This window comes from Mauremys reevesii, linkage group 17 (assembly GCF_016161935.1).
Source record: "Mauremys reevesii isolate NIE-2019 linkage group 17, ASM1616193v1, whole genome shotgun sequence".
In the NCBI taxonomy this organism is placed as follows: Eukaryota; Metazoa; Chordata; order Testudines; family Geoemydidae; genus Mauremys; species Mauremys reevesii.
This window is the reverse complement of record NC_052639.1, coordinates 14,377,370-14,391,549: the sequence shown is the minus strand read 5'-3', so window position 1 is coordinate 14,391,549 and position 14,180 is coordinate 14,377,370. Positions and strand designations below refer to the sequence as shown.

General features: G+C 51.9%; 3 non-coding genes across 3 annotated transcripts; 2 read left to right on the top strand and 1 right to left on the bottom strand.

Annotated features, from left to right (window-relative positions):
* Nucleotides 1-2,161: 2,161 nt before the first annotated feature.
* Nucleotides 2,162-2,233, bottom strand: TRNAQ-CUG. The gene has a single exon. It is a non-coding gene; the product is annotated as a tRNA-Gln (tRNA).
* A 2,634-nt stretch (nt 2,234-4,867) lies between these two features.
* TRNAS-AGA lies at nt 4,868-4,949 on the top strand. Its single transcript has one exon. It is a non-coding gene; the product is annotated as a tRNA-Ser (tRNA).
* A 1,558-nt stretch (nt 4,950-6,507) lies between these two features.
* On the top strand, nt 6,508-6,581 carry TRNAT-UGU. Its single transcript has one exon. It is a non-coding gene; the product is annotated as a tRNA-Thr (tRNA).
* Nucleotides 6,582-14,180: the final 7,599 nt, after the last annotated feature.

Here is a 14,180-nt window from a genome sequence, read left to right as displayed (position 1 = left end):
AGGCGTGGCAGTGCGTGAGTGCACCACCATTGCCATGCAAGGGCTAAATGTGATTCTTATCCCTGTGACCCCCTGTGAACCCTTCCCCCCCCCCCGATTCTCCACCCTGAGCCCCTTGTACCGCTGCCTTTGTCAACGGCAACGCAGAAAGCCACCCAGCTCTAGCCCTAAAACAAGAAGATGACCAAAAAAAACCTCACACCAACAGGAAACCAGCCCAGCAGTTTGTGACTTCACTTCCCAAAATTATATACACAAACACACACACACAGAGCCCCGCTCAAACAGCCCCCTTTGCCAATGCACCACCTCACCTCGTCCAGAGAGGTCTAGGTGGGAAGCTTCACGTGGGAGCAGTGATGGACAGCACCATCAAGGTAGGTTCTGGAGATGGTCCTCCAGATGCAGGCGTCTGGGCTCCAACTGGCACTGGGCTCACACTGGGCTGTGTTCAGTTCCTCTCTCTGGTGTGCGCCCCGGCTCCACAAACGCCCCCGCCCCCTGCTCTTTCCTTCTGGTACAAAAAATATCCTCTTCCTTCGCCCCAGAGAGAGACACCCACGGTGCTGCTCAGCACACGCCTTCCCCCCACCTTCCCCCCCCATTCCCAGGAGCGTGCAGGAAGGGAGTCATGATTGGGGAGAGCCCGTGTCCCGAGGGGAGGGTATTTTGGGGCTTGCCCCCTCCACAGAGCATGGGGGTGCCAATAGGCACCTATGGATGGTCCCGCCAAGCAGGGCCAGGATGGAAATGGGGGGCCTGTTCCCCCAACATGGAGAATCTGGGTGCAACCTTGCTTAACGGGTCAGTCTGTCCTTTCTCTGACTCTCTCATTCCAGCTTCAGCTAGCACTTGTGGTTCATTTGCTCTTTTTCATTCCTTTCCTTCTCTAGCTTGTATGTCCTTGCTTTCTTTTTTCCCCTCTACCTTTCACGCTCTTGCTTTCTTTCCTTCTTTTTCTAATATTTTTTCTCTCCGTTTATTTCTTTCTCTGCCTTTCACATTCTTTTCGCTTGCTCTCTCTCTTGCTGGTTATTTTTTTCACTCTTTTTCCTCGCTCCCTTCCGACCCAAGCGGGTTCTCCTCACACAGATTTTGACAGGTTTTCCCCCTGATCAGCAAGTGGATTAAGCACGACTTCAGTGGGTGTTTGCCAGGCCAGGAAGCAGGCTGGCCGGGTGTCTTCATGGCCATCTGCTGTCCATGCATAGGCATGGTCCTCCCCTCCTCTGGCCCTGACCTCAGTCGCTCTGTGGCTTATAAGCCTTCCCTCAGAGCTGTCAGCACCAGCCGCCTCTGCTCTAGATGCCCAGAGGAGGAGAGGTGTGCTGGGCTCCAGCCTGGGACTCTTCCTCAGGGCCGCCCAGAGGGGGGGGCAAGAGGGGCAATTTGCCCCAGGCCCTGAGCCCCACAGGGGCCCCCACGAGAGTTTTTCGGGGCCCCTGGAGCGGGGTCCCTCACTCGCTCCGGGGGGCCTGGAAAACTCTTGCGGGGCCGGGCGCAGGAGCTTCTTCGCTCCCGGTCTTCGCCGGCGGGGGGGTCCTTCCGCTCCGGGGCAGAAGGACCCCCCGCTGGCGAATTACCGCCGAAGACGGAGCCGGACCCGCCGCCGAAGTTCAGCTCGGTCTTCGGCGGTAATTCGGCGGCGGGGGGCCCTTCCCTTCCGGGACCCGCCGCCGAAGTGCCCCGAAGACCCGCGGCGGGGACCTCCCCTGCCGCCGAATTTCCGCTGAAGACCGGACTGCGCTTCGGCGGCGGGTCCCCCTTCGGCGGTAATTCGGCAGCGGGGGGGCCCCCACCGCAGGTCTTCAGGGCACTTTGGCAGCGGGTCCCGGAACGGAAGGGCCCCCCGCCGCCGAAGACCCCAGGCCCCCGGAATCCTCTGGGCGGCCCTGCTCTTCCTCCCTCCTGCCTACCAAGCCTGGCCCTGCTTTCTTCAAGTGCCATGTGGGCAAGAGGAAAAGTGTGGCCACAAGCACCAAACTTGTGGGCATCAGGTCAAGCAGTGAGAATCCCAACCCCCAGAGCCACTTCTAGACCCCCACCAAAGACCTGACTCCAGTAGGGAGGAGTCACCCAGCAGGAGGGAAATGATTCACTCTTACATAGCTGGAGACAGGAAAGCACTTTGAGCACCAGATCTTTACCACCAGCTAACACAAGGTCCCACTGAGATTTGAACTCAGATTGCAGGATTCAGAGTCCTGAGTGCTGCCCGTTACACCATGGGACCAGCTCATACTGCCTTCTCTGCACATTGGTGACTCTCACAGGGCTGGCTTGTGTAAGGGACTGTTGGCCCTTTACTAAAACTTAGTGGGGTTTTTGGTTGGCTAGTTTCCAGTCCCAATAGAAGGGGGAAGGGTCAATGGGAAATCAGGACCCTGAGACTGACATGCCCCTGGTGCAATGGTCACCAACTGGTAGGGAACAAGTGAGAATTTGTTAATGGAGAAAAATTCCTGGTGAAAATTGGCAAAGCTGTGGAGAGTTTGAAAAGTTCCAGTGAATTTACACATGGGTCTTTACACATGGGTCTCAACCTCAATTTACCTTAGGGCCAGTGCCAGTCCTCCCAGTGGGCCAATAATGTCACTCACACCGCCCAGAACCCGCCCCCCAAAACTCTGCCCCTCACCTGCCTAAGGCTCTGGGAGGGAGTTTGGGTGGGGGAGGGGTTCTGGGGGGCAGGCGCTGGGAGGGAGTTTGGGTGGGGGAGGGGTTCTGGGGGCTGGTGCTGGGAGGGAGTTTGGGTGGGGAGGGGTTCTGGGGGCAGGCTCTGGGAGGGAGTTTGGGTGCGGGAGGGGTTCTGGGGGGCAGGCTCTGGGAGGGAGTTTGCAGCGCCGTAACATGGGCGAGGCGAGTGAGGCACTTGCCTCAGCTGCAGAAAGTGGAGGGGCGCAGCTCTACCACGATCAGCGGCGCTTCGGCGGCAGCTCTACCACTGCCACTTCTTCGGTGGCAGTTCGTCAGTAGGTCCTTCTCTCCGAGAGGGACTCAGGGACCCGCTGCCGAATTGCCACCGAAGGATGAATGAAGCGGCGGTGGCAATTCAGTGGCAGGTCCTTCCCTCCGACAGGGACTCAAGGACCCGCAGCCAAAGAGCCTGGAGCCGGCCCTGGCCTTGAGTACAAAAATTCCTTGTAGGGCTCTGGGAGTTTGGGTGCTGGGTGCAGGCTCTGGGCTGGGGCAGGGAGTAGGGGGAACAGGAGGAGGGGTGGGGGTGCAGGCTCTGGGAGGGAGATTAGGGTGGGCATGAGGGTGTGTGTGGAGGGAGAGGGAGTTGGGGGCAGGTGTGTGTGGAGAGGTGCAGGCTCTGGGAGGGAGTTTGCGGGGAGGAGGAGGGGTATGGGGAGGGGAGGGTGGTGCAGGCTCTGGGAGGGAGTAAGGGGTGCGGTGCTTACCGGGGTGTCCAAGGTGGGGTGGGCTGGGGGCCTCCACGTTCTGCTGCCCCAGGCATCACCCCGCAGCATCCCATTGGCTGCAGGGGCTCGGGTGGGGAAGCACGGAGGCACAGACCCACCCTGCCCTGCCATGCAGAGGGGCCGGCAGCCATTGGAGTGAGCAGGCAGATGCTGCTCAGCTCCGCTGCACTGCTGGGGCTCCTGGGGGGGAGCGCCTGGGGGCAGCAGGTGGGGCCAAGGGAGTGACCCGGTCCCAAAACTGCTGGAGCCCCACGGGTGAGACCTGGGGACCAGGACTGCCAGCCAAACTCCTTGAAGAGGAGGTGTCCCTCTCCTGTCAAAAACTGATCTTCCTCCTTCAGTTCAGTGACAGCTTGAATTGTTCCTTATCCCGGCAGAGCCAGAGGATTGAAAGCAGCAACATCAAACCCCTGTGTAGCTCGCAGGAATGGACATAAACACTCCCTGGTATCTGAGGAGATGTTTAGCTTTGCCCTTGGTCAACTACAAGGCCAAAGGGAAAGGAGGTGGCACCAAAGGGAAAGGAGAGTGAAACATGGCACATCATTGTTATGCCCATGGTGGCTGCAAAATCTTTTTATGTACTTCTTCTTATCAGCAGTGCATTATTTTCTCTGGCGTCTAGACCTTGACTATACCTTGGCCAAGAAATTTGTACCTTGATAAAATAATTGACTGCCCCTGGTGAAGGCAATGGACTTGACACCCACTGGGATGTCCCAACACCGGTACAAGTGCTAACAACATGGCTGCCTTTTAGCCATCGATTTTAATCCGGGCAATACATTGAAACAAACCCCTGTTAAATCATTTCTCAGCCCGAGTCCTTTACCCACATTCCCTAGAGCATTGGGCCACCACGTGGACTTTTCATTTCCCACCTCAATTTCACAGAGACACAATTTCCTTTGCACAGATCCATGAACAGTGAAATCTTCCTGTGTCTCTGGTCTGAACCAGGGCATTCGATTCCAGTGAACCCTTCTCTCCTGCAATGGCAATGGTCAGACAGAGGGGTTGTGGCACCTGCATCCCTGGCAGGAAGCTATTGGCTCAGCTCTTTCTTTCTGCTGCTGCTGTTAGTCCATGTAACATCAAGGGTGGAATGCAAGGCTGAGTTCACGCACCAGCCCCCTGAAATATTTCAGTGCCCCAGAGAAATCCTGCCCCTGGAACAATGTGCTGGAGATTTGACTAGGAAAGGGACTGTCTGAATTGTCAGAGTGGGGAATGAACAACAATCTACAGCAATGTCGTTCACACAAACACACTCTCATCCTGCTCCAGCTGGAAGGGAAATGGGCAGGAATTCTCACTGTTCACCCAAGGGCACACTTACACTGATGCGCAGTCATGAGCGTGCTGGGAAGCTGGTCTGAGCAATTTGAAGTGACAATTCAGTGAGAACAGAATCATCATGTAGTGGAATAATTGTATGTCAAGTAGTTGTGGCCGAGTGGTTAAGGCGATGGACTAGAAATCTATTGGCGTCACCCCGCACAGGTTCAAATCCTGCCAACTACACAAGCACTGTGCTGTTGTTATTATCACTCTAATCTTAGTGCCTGAGCATCCACAGTGCAAACTGGAGCCAGATCTACTTTCACTCTGTGGACACCTAAAATGCTGCTGTGGCATTGCTATAGCACTTTGGAGTAAACAGTGATTGGAGGGGTTTTCCCATCCCTGTAATAGCTGCATTGACAGAACAATTCTTCCTTTTCTTTACCACTATCTAACCAGGGCTTAGGTCACCTTAACTCTATGGGTTGGGTTGGGTTGGGTTGGGGGGTTCACACCCTGAGAGACGTCACTCTGTCAGTTCAGTGCCCAGCGTACACCAGCCCTTAGATCCCTCTTGGTATTTCAATGCAGGCACTGACCTGTGAGAGGAAAACATCAGCTCACAAACACACAGACTGAATTCCCCACATTTCATCTCGCTGCACTTTCCAGAAAGTCACGAAATTCAATTCATTCTTGATAGGACAGAGAAAAAATAAGTGACACTAAGTTTTTGGCTTGGGTAAATAAAATTAAGTGTTTAATTAATATAGTACAAATCTGTACTGATTCCTCTAACTAACACCACAGTGTGAAACAGGAACAGAGACAAAGCTTGTCAGTGACGACTAATTTCGCAAATGATCTTCCCATTATTAATTTCCACGCTGCCCCCATTGGAGGTCTGGGCACCTCCAGTGTCATTGCTCTGCATTCACCTGCCCCTAGAATTGTTCTCGGACATTCGCCTTCCTCTGCAGCGTGGGGCTCAGGTCACTTGCTGGAGGATTCCCTGCACCTTGAGGTCTTTAAGCCACGATTTGAGGACTTCAGTAACTCAGACATAGGTTAGGTTTTGTTACAGGAGTGGATGGGTGAGATAATGGTCCCTTCTGAACTTAAGTCTATGAATCTAGTCCCAAATTTTAGTCCTGATTTGGGACAGTGTCTGTCATGCAAGAAAATGCCCAGTCTGCGCTAGAAGTGATGCTCCTCACTAACAGCTGAAATCAGGAGAGCTGTGTGAAGTGCAGGGCCCAAGGGGTGCCTGAACAGGGGGAGAACAACACCCCAGGACTTTTAAAAATGGGAGGGCTCTGAAAGGGGAGGGGCCCAGCCTCTGTAGCAGGAATGCAGGGCAGGCGAGTTCACGGCGGGCATTATGGGATACTGGTGGAGGCCATTATAGTGATATAATGACCAGCAGCATTTACACTGAAAATTTGTCACTTTAAGTTTGCTGCACAAAGCTCTAGGCCTCTCGTCAAGGTGGTTTTATTTTGTCACCAAAACAGGGCAATTTTGTCGCCAGACGTGGCATTGCAGTGTGTGCACCAGCCAAAAGCTGCCAACCGAGGGAGCGTTGTGTGTTTTTCACACACCTGAGCAATATAATGATGCTGAAATAACTTTGCAGTGCAGACCTGGCCAAAGATTCACACACACACACAGAGCTTGCAAGGAAAACGTCACCTGCTCCTCTGCTTTGCAGAATTCAAACACAAGCAAAGCTTGTCAGGCCCCAGTGGGGATGGCAGAGAGTCAGGTGTGGGCAGACAGTGTGTTTTAGCCACAGGCAGGCACCATGGCTTAGCTGGCTAAAGCACCTGTCTTGTAAACAGCAGATCCTGGGTTCAACTCCCAGTGGTGCCTTGTTGGTTAACTTTTAGGACACCTGGTATTGGCTACTGACAGAGGACAAAACACAGAGCTAGGTGGGCCTTTGGTCCAGCCCAGTGTGGCTGTTTAAACTGGGATTGAGGAGAAGGGTGAAGAGGAGCAGGCTCTGGTTGGGAGTGAGGAGCAGTGAGCATAGGAGGGACTGAGGGTTGGGTCTGAGGGGCACTGGGAAAAGAGGGGACGTGGGTTTAGGCTGAAGAGCATCTTCATTTGGGGATCCAGCAGGACAGGGGAAGGCAGCAGGTGATTCTAATTCCTTAGGGATATTCTGTGTGTTCGTGTGTGTGTGTGTGTGCAGGGGAGGAACATGCTCTATGCCCAGAGGCCTTTATTCCTTCAGGCTGCAAGGACAGAGGGGCTGTCAGGAAGTTGCCCCTTCAAACCCAACAACACAAAAAGGCCCTTCTGAGGAAAGGAAAAATCCTGCAGAGAAAAAGTAACCTCCAAGAGGACTCCAGCAAGACAGTGTAAGATCTTGGGGAGTAGTTTATCACCTGACCAGGGACTTGAACCCTGGACCCTCAGATTAAAAGTCTGATGTTCTGCCAACTGAGCTAACCAGGCTCCCAAAGCAAAAGAGCAAGTTGGTGCAGAGGAGAAACTAGTCAAGAAAACAAGAGCGGGAAACAATAGGGGAAACCTGCTGCTCTCTCTGGCCTGGTCAACACTACGAGTTTATATCGAATTTAACAGCATTAAATCACATTAACCCTGCACCCGTCCACACAACGAAGCCCTTTATATCAATATAAAGGGCTCTTAATACCGATATCTGTACTCCTCCCCGACGAGGGGTGTAGCATTGAAATCGATATTGCCATGTTGGATTAGGGTTCGTGTGGCCGCAATTCGACGGTATTGGCCTCCAGGCGCTATCCCACAGTGCACCATTGTGACCGCTCTGGACAGCAATCTGAACTCGGATACACTGGCCAAGTAGACAGGAAAAGTCCCGTGAACTTTTGAATTTAATTTCCTGTTTGCCCAGCGTGGAGCGCTGATCAGCACAGGTGACCATGCAGTCCCAGAATCCAAAAAGAGCTCCAGCATGGACCATGCGGGAGATACTGAAGCTGATCTCTGCATGGGGAGATGAATCCGTTCTATCAGAACTCCGTTCCAAAAGACAAAATGCCAAAACATTTGCAAAAATCTCCAAGGCTATGATGGACAGAGGCTACAGTAGGGACTCAACACAGTGCTGAAACTTAAGGAGCTGAGACAAGTGTACCAGAAAGCCAAAGAATGAAATGGATACTCACAGAGGGAGGGGCGACTGATGACTGTAGCTATCCCACAGTTCCCGCACTGTCCGAAAACCATTTACATTCTTGGCTGAGTTCCCAAAGCCTGAAAGGTCAAAAACATTGTTGTGGGTGGTTCCGGTATGTGTCATTCCCGCCCCGTGAAAGCCGAGGATAAAAATTGTTTCTCACCTTTTTCACTGTCACCGTATGTCTACTGGATGCTGCTGTGAGACACGGTGCTGCAGCGCTACACAGCACCATCCTCTTCCCTTCCCTGGCGGACGGCAGACGGTACAGTAGGACTGGTATCCGTCATCGCTGTCCCATGAGTGCTCCTGGCTAGCCTCGGTGCGATCAGCCGGGGGTGCCTGGGCAAAAATGGGAATGACTCCCAGGTCATTCTCTTCTTTAAGCGTCTGTCAGCACCATCCAGTAGACATATGGTGACAGTGAAAAAAGACTGAATGGGCTCCATGGTTGCCGTGCTATGGCGTCTGCCCAGGCAATCCAGGGAAAAGGGCACAAAATGATTGTCTGCCGTTGCTTTCACGGAGGGAGGATTGAGTGACGACATTTACCCAGAATCACCCGTGACACTGTTTTTGCCCCATCAGGCATTGGGATCTCAACCAAGAATTCCAATGGGCGGGGGAGACTGCAGGAACTATGGGATAGCTATGGCATAGCTACCCATAGTGCAACGCTCTGGAAATTGACGCTAGCCTCGGTACATGGACGCAAACCGCCGAATTAATGTGTTTATTGTGTCACCGTGTGCACTCGACTTTATACAATCTGTTTCCAAAAAACAGTTTCTGTAAAATCGGAATAATCCCGTAGTGTAGACATACCCTGAGATTAACAACTTTGGTGGCTAATTGAAAGGCTGATGATTCAAACCCAGGTGAAGATGGAGGTGTTTTTTTTTTAAGTGATGAGCATCCAGTACATTTTAACAGGCAGAAAAATGCCTCAATGCTGGTCTAGCCTCATTGGGCAAGCATAAGGAACACTTTTGCCGGTGGTATAGTGGTGAGCATAGCTGCCTTCTAAACAGTTGACCTGGGTTCAATTCCCAGCCAATACAGGGATGTGATATTCTCTCCTTTGGGAGCTGGTTTAATTTCAATCATGTTGTATCACTTTATCAATGGAATGACAGAATCCATGTGCTGCGGGTCACTCAACACACAATGAAAGAAGAAAGGGGTGGGACTATACAATGAGCTGTTGGAGTTATCCTGGCATTACAATGTTTGGTTAACTTCTTGAAAAAGTATTTCCTTTACTTCCCTCTCCCTTTTAGACTCAGAGCCTTTAAGGTCAGAAGGGACCAGTGTGATCATCTAGTCCGACCTGCTGCACCACGCAGGCCAAAAGACCCCACCCACCCACTCCTGTAATAGACCCGGGAGGGGAGGCAGCTCTGTGCACTGCCCCTACCTCAGGCAGCACATGGAGGCCCTCTGCTCCCCTCCCCCCATGGGTGTGCAGAGATGTGCCAGCAGCACTGAGGTGGCTCCCTGCCCACTCTGCCTCCGTCCCTCTGTGCCACTCCCAGAAATGGCCGGCATGTCCCAGCATCCCCTGGGGTGGGGGGAGTGTCTCCATTCATTGCCCCTGCCCCGAGTACCGACTCCACAGCGCCCATTGGCCAAGTCACGCAGAAGAGCCAGCTGCCATAGGCCAACATCCAAGGGCAGAGGAAGCCAAGCCACAAGGCTTCAAAAGGTGACTGGCCAAGATCCTCTAGCTTTCCCCTGCTGATGCCAAGGCTTTTTCCTCAGCTCATTTCACCACCCTCTGCCATGCAGGGGTTGGGGTTATCGCAGGTGTTACCCAAAATTGGGCCAGCCAGTAAGCAAAGGGAGGACTAATGACCCACCAGAGTTTGGCAGAAAGCAGCACATTTATTATACTGACAGTTAAGCTCAAAATAAGCAGGGCGGGGGGGAGTCACACTCGCACTCGCATACTCACGCTCCCAGGACAGGCACAGCGCTGGAGATGTCAGGATTCTGCAAGGTAAGTGTCCCACAGCGCAGCTATGGACGGTGCGATGAAGGTAAGTCTCCCTGAGGCACAATGAAATACAACGCAGAGAACCACTGGCCAGGCGCTCCGGGCAAAGGGCCTCACTGGAGCTACAAGCTTGTGAGTGCTCTCCTGAGCACAGGGCCCCTTCCCCTTTTAAGGGCCTGCACCTCATGGCCTGCGACTAGAGATGACTTGGCTGCATCTGGTTGGTCACACTCCACCTTGGGCAGTGTCCATGCTCTGGGTGCGTGAGTGCTGCCTAATTAGAGTCCCAGACACCTTGTCTACCTGGGAGCTCTTCTGCTCTTCAACCAGCCCATTCATCCCACCAGCATTCCAGGAGGGAGCGGGAGGGAGAAAGCCACTTCACAGGCATTCAGAGAGGGAGAGGAGACAAAAGTGGGAGCAGGGGAAGTATAAGAGAACTTTTGAGCATAGAAATCACTGCTGCTCCTACAACAGCAGGGACAGGCCAGTAGGAGCTGGGAATAAGCCACCATGTTTCTGCCTGGTTTCAAACCAGGCACCTTTTGCGTGTTAGGAAAACATGATAACCCCTACACCACAGAAACTTTGCCACAAGGCTCTGCCCCTCCCTTTATAAGACCATAAGAATGGCCATACTGGGTCAGACCAAAGGTCCATCCAACCCCGCATCCTATCTGCCAACAGTGGCCAATGCCAGGTGCCCCAGAGGGACTGAACCTAACAGGTAACGATCAAGTGATCTCTCTCCTGCCATCCATCTCCACCCTCTGACAAACAGAGGCTAGGGACACCATTCCTTACCCCTCCTGGCTAATAGCCATTCATGGACTTAACCTCCATTCATTTATCTGCGAAAAGAACAAGGAGCACTTGTGGTGCCTTAGAGACTAACAAATTATTTGAGCATAAGCTTTCATGGGCTAAAACCCACTTCCTCGGATGCCTGCAGTGGAAAATACAGCAGGAAGATATAGATATACAAAGAACATGAAAAAATGGGTGTTGCCATACACACTATAATGAGAGTGAGCAGCTAAGGTGAGCTATTATTAGCAGGAGAAAAAAACCTTTTGTAGTGATAATCGGGATGGCCCATTTCCAACAGTTGACAGGAAGGTGTGAGTAACAGTAGGGGGACAAATAAACATGGGGAAATAGTCTGACTTTGTGTAATGACCCATCCACTCCCAGTCTTTATTCAAGCCTAATTTAATGGTGTCCACGTTGCAAATTAATTCCAAATCAGCAGTCTCTCATTGGAGTCTGTTGTTGAAGGTTTTTTGTTGTAATATTGCAACTTTTAGGTCTGTAATCAAGTGACCAGGGAGGTTGAAGTGTTCTCTGACTGGTTTTTGAATGTTATAATTCTCGATGTCTGATTTGTGTCCGTTTATTATTTTACGTAGAGACTGCCTGGTTTGGCCAATGTACCTGGCAGAGGGGCATTGCTGGCACATAATAGCATAAAGAGCTAAGTCAGCACCCGAATAGCACTTTTTTGGGCCTGCTGCTTCTCTGTCTGGGAAGTTTTTGTCAGCCCTGGCACACGAAAAGAGCATCATTGCAAGCACCCATGAAGGCGAGATGAATTTTTGCCTGCCTTGCTCAGCTTGACTTGCTTCCTTACCCCATTCCTGTCTCAGATCCTAGGTTACCTGGTGGCTGAAGATGGTCCATTGTCTCAAGCGGTGCCAGAGCCTGACACAGTGCCCCTGGGCAGCCTTTGCTCTGCACATGCTGGTCATGCACACTTGCAAATACTTTAAAGCTCCTGTCAGTAAGTTCTGGGGACAGTTGCTCACCTTCAGAGGAAGCTCCCTAAAATTGGCCTGTCTCACCTAGTGGTACATTGACCTCTGTTCAGATTGAGCCAATCTGTGGCCGTCGCCGCTGTGAGGGCAGCCACTGTTGCGGATGAAGCCATCCTGCAAGCACCTTCCACCTAGCCACCCACTGAAAATCCTGTAGGGTGTAAGGTGGGAGTAGAAGAACACTAGAGGGGGGGGCTCCCCCTTCCCCCACCATCGGCCATCCCCATACCCGGTGCTGCACCCAGTGGGATAAAAAAAATACGGCCATATCGGAAGAGTCAGTTGCGTTCTGTGCGGTTGCCCCATCATTCCCCTCAGGCCTGACCTGCCCTCCAGCTCAGCCACTCACTGAAAATTGAAAAACAAAACAGTAGAGCTATAAAAGTCTTCAAAGCCCACCAAGCCCAACCCCTCTTCTAATACGGCAGAAAAGCCGCACTTCTCCTGACTAGGTAGGGATGTCCTATTGCCGCACAAGAAGTGGAAGGCCATTTAATGTGGATAAATGTAAAGTAATGCACATTGGAAAAAATAACCCCAACTATACATACAACATGATGGGGGCTAAGTTAGCTACAACGAGTCAGGAAAAAGATCTTGGAGTTATCGTGGATAGTTCTCTGAAGATGTCCACGCAGTGTGCAGAGGCGGTCAAAAAAGCAAACAGGATGTTAGGAATCATTAAAAAGGGGATAGAGAACAAGACGGAGAATATAGTATTGCCCTTATATAAATCCATGGTACGCCCACATCTCGAATACTGTGTACAGATGTGGTCTCTCACCTCAAAAAGATATTCTAGCACTAGAAAAGGTTCAGAAAAGGGCAACTAAAATGATTAGGGGTTTAGAGAGGGTCCCATACGAGGAAAGATTAAAGAGGCTAGGACTCTTCAGCTTGGAAAAGAGAAGACTAAGGGGGGACACGATAAAGGTATATAAAATCATGAGTGATGTTGAGAAAGTGGATAAGGAAACGTTATTTACTTATTCCCATAATACAAGAACTAGGGGTCACCAAATGAAATTAATAGGCAGCAGGTTTAAAACAAATAAAAGGAAGTTCTTCTTCACGCAGCGCACAGTCAACTTGTGGAACTCCTTACCTGAGGAGGTTGTGAAGGCTAGGACTATAACAATGTTTAAAAGGGGACTGGATAAATTCATGGTGGCTAAGTCCATAAATGGCTATTAGCCAGGATGGGTAAGAATGGTGTCCCTAGCCTCTGTTCGTCAGAGGATGGAGATGGATGGCAGGAGAGAGATCACTTGATCATTGCCTGTTAGGTTCACTCCCTCTGGGGCACCTGGCATTGGCCACTGTCGGTAGACAGATACTGGGCTAGATGGACCTTTGGTCTGACCCGGTACGGCCTTTCTTATGTTCTTATGTGTTCGGTCTCAGCAGCACTCGTGGAGCAGAGGGAAATACCTGTCTGAGTTAATTCCCCACAGATGGGTCTTGAGCATGACAACCTTGTAGGTAATGACAAGGTCCACTTACGCCACTGGCCAAACCATTCCTCACAGGCCAGCAACCATTTCTCCCAGTTCGTTCCCCACCATGTCCCCAACCGAACGCTAGAAGGCCCAGCCATCAACCTGCCCACTCTTGCAGCCCTCCTCTTCCGCCCTGACTGATAGGGGGGAGTATTGAGCCTCCCTCCCTTAGGCCCTTCAGCATCCCTGGGGAACACCAACACTGCCCAAGTGACTTTGGGCCAGTAGGTCAACCAATAGGGCTGCCTCCTAGGCCAGGCTGCAGCCCAGCTTCAGGACTCAGCAGAAATGGCGCTTGCATCCCTATCTACAGAACTCCAGGCATGGCCAGGCTTCTGGATCAAACGTCCCCTCTTGTGCTCAAGTCACAACAGCTAGTGGGCAAAAGACAGGCTTTCATGGCATTTGAGAAAGCAAGATAGAGCCTTGGAAGACCCAGCAGGGTTTGTGGCACAGGGGGCACAAGGAATTGTCCTCAGATCCCACCGAGACTTCAACTCAGATTGCAGGATTCAAAGTCCCCAGTGCTGGCCCGTACACCATGGGACCAATAGGGAACCCCCAGACCTCTGCCGAGGATGACTCTGTGGGGGCAGCCCTGCATTTACTCACCAAGTTGTCATGCAGCAGTTTGCTGCAGCTCCCAGAGGCCTTTCTTAATCCAGACTGAAAGGCCAATAGGCATGTGAGGAAGTTGCCCCTTCAGTCCCAGGCAGTACGTGGCCCTTCCTAGTGAAAAGAAGTGATGTCAAATAACATCCTGGAGAGATTCTGTCTTTCATTTTGAGGGGAAACTGTTCCCTCTTCACCTGAGCAGGGACTTGAACCCTGGACCCTCAGATCAAAAGTCTGATGCTTTACCAACTGAGCTAGCCAGGCTCACATTTAACAAAAGCAAATTTCATGCAGCAGAGAAACTCGTCATGAAAATGTGGGCAGGAAACAATACAGAAAACCTGCTACTCTCGCTCTCTTAGCAGTCCTAGCCCC